Here is an 8,136-nt window from a genome sequence, read left to right as displayed (position 1 = left end):
CCCCGCGCATGCGCCGCACCGGCGGTCGAGGGCGCGGGGGAGGCTCGGAGGTGCGGTGCGCGGTGCGTGTGCGTGCGCCGCCGTGTCCGTCGTGTGCGGGAGCCCGCGCCTCTCTGTGCGGCACCCGGAGCGCGCGCGCCCGCGTGTTCCTCGAGCCGTGCGCGCGGACGTGTGTGCGCGGGCACGGGGCGTCGGGCAGCTGGCTGTGCGGGAGTGGTTGCGTGTGTGCGCGTCTGTACGGGGCGTTGCGTGGCCGGGGGCGCGTGCAGTGGGCATTGCGTGCGTGTGCACAGACGTGTCAGTGTCTGTGTGCATGGACATGTATGTTGGTGTGTGTGCACAGACATGTATGTTGGTGTGTGTGCATGCTCACAGACGTGTTGCAGTGTGTGTGTATGCGCACACACGTGTTCAGGACAGTGCGCACCAGCGTGTCCCAGTGTGGAGCTGCAGTGCCTGCGGGAACACCGCTGTCCGTAGGGAACACCTGAGCGTGTGTGTGCAAGGGGCTGCGGGTGTGCACGGGACCGCGTGTGCCGGGGCTGTGCGTGCACATGACGGGCTGGCAGCAGCCGTGCACGGCCATCGGGCTGGGCCCTCCCCAGCGCCCGATTTCCCGTGCATCAGTCCATCCACCCATCCCAATCCCGGATGCCAGTGCTCCACACCGCGCCCCGTCCCAGTTTTTTTGGGGAACACGCGCCAGCTCGGGTCCCAGCCGGCTGGGCAGCGCGCGTGGGAACGCAGCACTCGGGGCCGCTCTGGCTGCCAGGTGGCACCTTCCAGAGCAGGATGAAAGTGCCGGCGGAGGAGAGCCCATGGAGGCCCTGCCCGCGCCCGCTGCTGGCTGCCAAGTTGGCGGGCGAAGGGGCTGGAGGAGCTGCTGGTGCCAGGAACTGTCAGAGCTTGCCATGGGCACCTTACGGGAGAGGGAGGAGGGAGAGGAGGGTGGGGAGAGGAGATGGGGACAGAATCACAGAAGGGTTTGGGTTGGAAGGGACCTTCAAAGGCCACCCAATCCAACCCCCAACATCTCCAACCAGATCAGGTTGCTCAGAGCCCCGGCCAACCTGGCCTGGAATGTTTCCAGGGATGGGGCATCCACCGCCTCTCTGGGCAACCTGGAACAGTGCTCCACCACCCTCAGCATAAAAAATATCTTCTTTATGTCCAGTCTGAATCTGCCTCCCTGTAATTTAAACCCATGACCCCTCGTCCTGTCCCACCAGGCCCTGCTGAAGAGTCTCTCCCCACCTTTCCCACCAGCCCCCTTTAGGCACTGGGAGCCGCTCTCAGGTCTCCCCGGAGCGTCCTCTTCTCCAGGCTGAACAGCCCCAGCTCTCTCAGCCTGGCCTCACAGCAGAGCTGCTCCAGCCCTCCCATCATCTGCGTGGCCTCCTCTGGACCCTCTCCAACAGCTCCACATCCTTCTGATGTTGGGGGCTCCAGAGCTGGACGCGGTGCTGCAGGGGGGTCTCACCAGAGTGGAGCAGAGGGGCAGAATCCCCTCCCTCGCCCTGCTGCCCACGCTGCTGGGGATGCAGCCCAGGGTGCCGTTGGTTTCTGGGCTGTGAGCGCACGTTGCCGGCTCATGTTGAGCTTCTCGTCCACCAGCACCCCCAAGTCCTTCTCCTCAGAGCTGCTCTCATCCCCCAGGCACGCACTCCCTGGCTGCCCAGTACCCCCCTGCCCCTTTCTGGCAGCGTCCCATGGGTTTCTCTTGTGGCCCTGCTCAGTCCACCACCACGTCTCCTGCATGCTCCCCGTCCCGGGTGCGAGCTGAGTCACTACGATGCCACCACGCCTCGTTGCAACACCTCTCATTCTCTGTTCTAGGAGCGGTGAGGAGCCTGTAAACACTTTCTTTGGCAAGACTTTTGTTTTGATCAAATCGCTCAGCTTCCTTCAAAGGCAGGCGCGGCGAGGAACCACATGAGGCAATAGGGAAGGTCACGGGCAGAACCGAGGCGGCTGTAATTGGGGAGGATCAAACCCGGCTCGAGCAGGGGTGTGGAGGGCTGGCTCATCCCGGGCTGACACGAGGCTCTGGCGTGTCACCGCGGGCACCGGCTGTCCCAGATCCTCCCCAGGACCATCGTCAGCTATGATTGCGAACCTGGCTGCAGGCATCATCTGAGACGGGGCCAGGGTCCCCCTGCGGCGGTGAGTGCTGGGGCGCAGACCCGGGTGAGACCTTCACCAGGCCGTGCCCGCCGCAGTTGCAGCGGGATGCTGTGCAGCGTGGTGACAAGCCATGGGGGAAGGCAAACGGAGAGATGACGAGCACTCAGCTGGACCATTCTCGGTGGGAGGGCACCCACTGTCCTTACGCCCATTATTCACGCTTCAACGTGCACGTGCGGCGGGGAGAAACCCAGCGGTGACTGTGTTACAGGTCCAGACCCACAGGCTGTAACTTGCCCCGGGTGCCTGGGAAGCCAAACCTCGGCTTTTGCCGGCAAGGAGGGCAAAGCCGCCGAGGTGGTGAGCGGGGTCTGCTCGTCCAGCTCAATGGGTCCTGGCCGTGCAGTCACGGCGTGTCCCTCTCCGTTCGGACATGGCAGTTTTTATTGCTGCCGCCCTGTGTCCCATACTGAGACAGCTTCACCTTCACCCCAGTTCCAGAGGGACCTGGACAGGCTGGAGAGGTGGGGCTGGGAGAACCTCATGGGGTCCAACCAGGTCCTGCATGTGGGTGGGGGCAATGCCAGGCACAAATCCAGGCTGGGCCACTGAGGCAAGGCCTCCCCTTCAACATCCAAACGACAGCCAAATTGCAGGACGGGTTGGCAGAGGCGATGGGGGGGATGTCCCCCTGAGTCCCTAGTGCAGCCATGCCAGCTCGGACGCATGGCCTGGGCCCGGCACAGGGTGCGCTGGCTCCTCATCTCACCTGCGGCCAGCAGGAAAACGCAGATGTTGGGAAGAGGAACATTGCCAAACAATTTCTCCTTCGGTTCCTCTGCTTCCCCCACAGCCCTGCTGCCCCAGGGCGGTATCCGGGCAAGGACTTTGGCTGGGGTTTGCTATCGCTTCTGCATCGTTCCTTGCCCGGAGGGAGCGTGAGCAGGGCAGACACCCTGTATAATGCCCGGCAGCACCTTCCTCCGGGGCAGCTGGTGGAACGTGCAGTGAGGGTTTCCCTGGATATGACATCCCGTGAGCCGCCAGGCCAGGGACAAACACACCGACTTCTGCTGAGAGCGTTTCCCGTTTTGTCCTGGTTCCTTCCCGCTCCTTAACTTTGCTGCAGTGCTGGATGTCTGCTTGTTGCTTCCCAAGCAAGACCGCGAGGGCTGCCGCAGCTTGTCCTCCCTGGCACCTGCAGCGCGGTGGTGACGAGGTTCGACGTCTCGGCCTGCCCGTGAGCCCACCGCGGGGACTCGGGGAGGAGAGGCTGCTCCCCATGCCCGGTGGGGAACAGCTCCCGAGGCCTCTCCTGGGAACGCAGCAGCACTGGGTGAGTGGCACCACTTCACTTCACGATCAGAGAGGTGTAAACGCAAAGGAATAGCGTCGTTTCCTTACGAGCACTTAAAACCTGGGCGCTCTGTCAAACTCGAGATCTCTGCCAGCACAGAAATCTGATAAATCCCACGTATGGGCTGCTGGCAGCCGTGCTGGGAAGCCAGGGGTGAGATAAGGGAGACACAACCGAGCCGACACCAAGGAGATCCCCGGAGGGAGGAGACAGGGATCCTTCTGTTGCCACCCCAGCCGCCTGCACCTTCCCGGCAGGCACAGCAGCATGGACCATCCTCAGCACACAAAGGCCAGAGGGAGATGGGTCTTGTCCTAAAAGTTTAGACATTTCCCTTTTCCAAGACCAAGAGAGAGTTAAAAATTCAGCTAAATCACTGCTTTAGAGGAAGGCAGTGCTGCCCGCTCAGCGAGGGTGGGCAGGTTGCTGGTTGGATTTGGGATTAGAAGAAAACCAGAGAAACTTCTGGGATAAGGGGAGCACCTCCAGGAAAGATGAGCTCTGGCTAAATTAAAACAGAGCCCTTAAAACAAAAACCATCACAGGAGGGGTGTTAAATGGAGGACAGTGGGTGAGATGAGGGGGCAGTGGGGTGGGGAATCATCCAGAGGTAAATTCCTAACTCTGTCCTTTCAGTACAGGAATGACAAAAGTCAGGAAAAAAGGGACATTAAGAAAGCAGGCTGCTAGGACAAGATCAAATGCTCTGCGATTTCGGCAGTCCCAGCAGCGAGAGGTGAGCAGGCATCGGTGAAAGCACAGTGACGGGGACAGCCCTGGGAGAAGAGTGGGGAAGAAGCTGGTGGAGGGCTGGTGTGTGAGCAGGGCAAGGGGAAGCACCAGCTCAAGCCAGTGAACGGATTACGTGCATCAGAAATCCGCACGAATTCACGGGGAGAGGACCAAGAAACACGGAGGATGAACAGGGGAGAGCATGAGGGCTTGCCTGTGAACTACCCAGAGAGGATGGGGACAACACCTCCAAAATGCTCAGGGAGGCTACGAGGCTGCGAGAGCTGAAACCACGGCCTGGGGAGACTTCAAGTGGGGAGGTGTCACAGCAAAGCCATCCTTCATGGCTACGTCTGGAGCCCCCAGTTAGAGAACCTTGAGAAGAGGCATCCCCTCAGCCATAAACTGGGAAAATGCTTTGGGAAGCGTCGCTGTGTGTCCTCTCCCAGCATCTAGACTCTCTTCCAGGCATTGGCCACCGCTGACAGCAGGATCCTGGGCTAGATGGAACCTTAGCGTGAGCTGGTGTGGCTGGGCTTGTGCTTGAGCAACTCTTGATTTCGTTCTCAGCGACGAGCAGGACCTCGCTCACAGCCTGCCGGAGCACCAGCCTGCCGGCAACTACCGCCTCGGCAACCTCGGCATCCCGGCCAGGAGCTGCCCGCTGAAAAATGGGTGCAGTCAAGGGTGGAAAACCTCTGCAGGATTACCCGTCCTTGCTGGAAGGAACTACAGAAAATAAACCAACTTGTTGGAAGAAGTGAAAATCAAATACAGAAGAAAATACTTGCAAACAGGGTGATACCGTCTGGCCGGTGTGGATGTGTGGCTCTTGGCAAGAGATCCTATTGCAATACCTTGGTGAACCTGCAGGAGGAAGGTTCAGCAGCAAAGCAAGCTAGCCGAAACACAAGCAAGTAGTAAAACTAAAATGAATAAACTCAAATAAAAATTCTTCCAAATATGGCATTTTCTTTTTCAAACCAGGAAAACAGCAAGCTGCAAAACCCCCAGCAAGTAAAAAACCACGTTCACACAGATAAAAATACATTTTGAGCATGATTTGCTTACCACGTAAGAATTAACACACCACCAGTATGTTTTTGCAAACCCATCGGGAGCAGGAACTCTGCTAGAAACCCACCGCAGCGCTCGGGGCAGAGCCCACACCTGCAGTGGGACGGAGGCAGCAGGTCCCCAGCCTCGCAGCACCGGAGAGGGAGGTGGCAAACGCCAGGCTGATTTTTAGGAAGAGCTCCACAGGGATCTAGGAATCTCCAGGACCTTAAACTTGGCTTTGGTACTAGGTACATTTGCTGAAAGACATAAGAAAAAATGGCATTATAAAACGTGTGGATAGACACGCTATGCTTAGGTGACATCCGGCACAGGCTTGAGGAGGGAGGTCTTGCTAGAATTACACGGAAGATGTAAATAATGGTGAATCAGGTCATACATAAACAATGATTTTTGCAAAACTTTGACAAAAATCTCTCTACAAAGGCTCTCCAGGACGTTAAGGTGGATTAACGGTGAGGTTTGGCTTGTAAACAGGAGGGGACAAGGCAGAAATAAAGGTGCAGGATGTGTGCCAGACCTGTGCTCGTCAATACTGGCAGCAAATCTCGCTGCTGCTGTACGGTGTTTCGGGGTTCAAATCCAAAGCAGACTGTGGAGAGCTGGGAAGGGACCGCAGGATGTCAAGCACCTGAGCAGACAGGCATCAAACGCAATTCAATATCATTAAAGTCAAGGCAACATAAATGTGTGTGCTGGGGTTGCTGCGATGCGCAAGCACGGCCAGGGCGGCGTGCAGAGGAGGCAGGGAGCAGGGAGATGGAGCAGATCCCACGGGGGACAGGCTGGGTGCACGCCACAGCCTGGGGAAGGGACCTGGCAAGGGGTCACTAAGAGGAGAAAAAAGGACAGAATATTTTCATTTCCTAGAGTGGAGGCTTCAGAGAACGCCACAGGGCTGGATGTGGTTTAAAACGACGGGAAGCACTTTTCAGCCGTGCCATGACCGTGCTGTGGGAGGCTGCCTCTGCTGCAAACGGATTCCAAAGGGAACAGGAGAGCGCGCAGAGGAGAGGGTTGGTCTGCTAGGGCTGCAGCAAATCCAGGGCGCTCCCAGGTGAAGAGGACAAGGACAAAGTCCCTGTTTCTTGCTCTGACTCAGCCTCTGGATGGTGCCAGGTCTCCCCACTCTGGTCCTTTCCCACTGTGGCTGGCTGGGCACCACAGCCCCGTGGCCCTTCCCCAGTGTCCAGAACCAAGGACCTGCTCCGGGCCAGCCCCAGGCGCTCCCAAATTCCCTACCCCCTTCCTGTGTGCCCCAACAGCCCTTTGGGACACCAGCAGCGCCTGAGCAGCTCCAGGCTGGGGGGTTTGAGAGCCTAAAGGTTCAAAGCAGCAAAGCTCGACCTCGAGGTCTGCTCCGTCCTGCTCTCCAGAGGCTCTCCAGGAGCCGGTCCCCCTCTGCAGCCCAGACTCCAGGCTGGTTTTCAATGCCGAGGCAGGAGAGGGAGCAAATTCCTGCTGAGACCAGGCAGAAGGTGCAATGCCCACAGGCACAATCCCCTCCAGTGTAACTGCAGGCACCCAGCTCGCCCCGCTGCACTGCTGATGCAAATTACCAGTTATGCAGTGGAGAAAATTGCTATCTATTTCCCCTTTCACCCATTTATCATGGCTTTCTTTTTTATTGCTAATTATTACTTTCAATTCGCCACTGAAGTAGGGTGGGGGTTTCTCTTCTGTGATGCTAGCTCAGTGGCTCTCGGAAATAAATCTTAAAGAATTGTCTTTTTCCACAGTTTTCTGTCTGCCTTTTCCCATCACCAGTTTTTCTCAGAATTTTTCTTGTCTTTATGGGCTTTGACTTTTTAAAACACTATGTATTTCTGTTTACTAAATGGATTATTCTCCACCCAAAATGAATGTAATCAGGTCATGATCATTGTTCCCTAGGCAACCACCAAGAAAATTATAGAGCTATGATCATGAATTAACACTGTTTAAAAAAGTTAGGGGGAAAAAAAAAAGGTAACTGCAAGGCTTAATAAATCATCGCTGAAACAAGTCGGTCACCGTGTGGGGCTTCAGCATAATGATCGTTGATCTTGATTCAAGAACTTGGGGAAGATAAAACACCACAGACCAGCCTGTAAAGGTAAATTCAAACCAATTTGATGAAGAAGGACTGCTTCTTTTCTTGTCAAAGTTCCGAGGGGATGCTTTGGTTAACAAAGGAACTGCCATCTGCACCTGTACAGGGTGCGGGAATAACTGGAACAGAAAAGAAGGTTGTGCAGCAGGGGGTGACAGTGAAGGTAAGCCAATTCAGCGCACCCCTGCTGCCACCTACAATGCCAGGGAAAAATGAAAAAGAGTGATTGCAGAGTGCAGTGTCCTGACGACTGCGATAGGGGGGAACGCAAGAACCCAGCCAACCTGCCCTGCCACTCCTGGCAGTGTCTGCATGCTTCAAAGCAAAACCCCAGCAACACGCTTCAGTAACCAATCTGAGCACGTTGTACCTCCCAGTGCAATTGGGCAGGGTTTTGGCTTTGCTGGGACTCTTTCGTGTGCTTAGTGAATGTCAGGAACACATTCTCGTGTTTGGAGAGATTGGGAAGGGGCGACCAGCCCCAGCAGGATGAGGTCTGTGCAGAACACCTTGTCCGGAGAAGCATCTTTCAAGCCCCAGGGCCCTGGGGTGGGCTCAGTCACAGGGCTGATACGCCGTGCGTTATTTTATTTTACCTTCCTCTGCTGCATCAGCCATACACCAAGCTCACTCCTTGCTCCCCACTAAACTTTTATGAGAGCAACCGCTGCCAGTCAGCTCCTCACCGTATGAGCTGTCGCCTTCCAGTTCCCCCTCGCTCCTGCTCGCACCGTGCTGTTCGGATGGCTCGCTG

This window comes from Chlamydotis macqueenii, chromosome 15 (genome assembly GCF_036417535.1).
Source record: "Chlamydotis macqueenii isolate bChlMac1 chromosome 15, bChlMac1.mat, whole genome shotgun sequence".
NCBI classification, from domain to species: Eukaryota; Metazoa; Chordata; class Aves; order Otidiformes; family Otididae; genus Chlamydotis; species Chlamydotis macqueenii.
The sequence above is the reverse complement of the archived record's forward strand: the minus strand, read 5'-3'. Positions refer to the sequence as shown.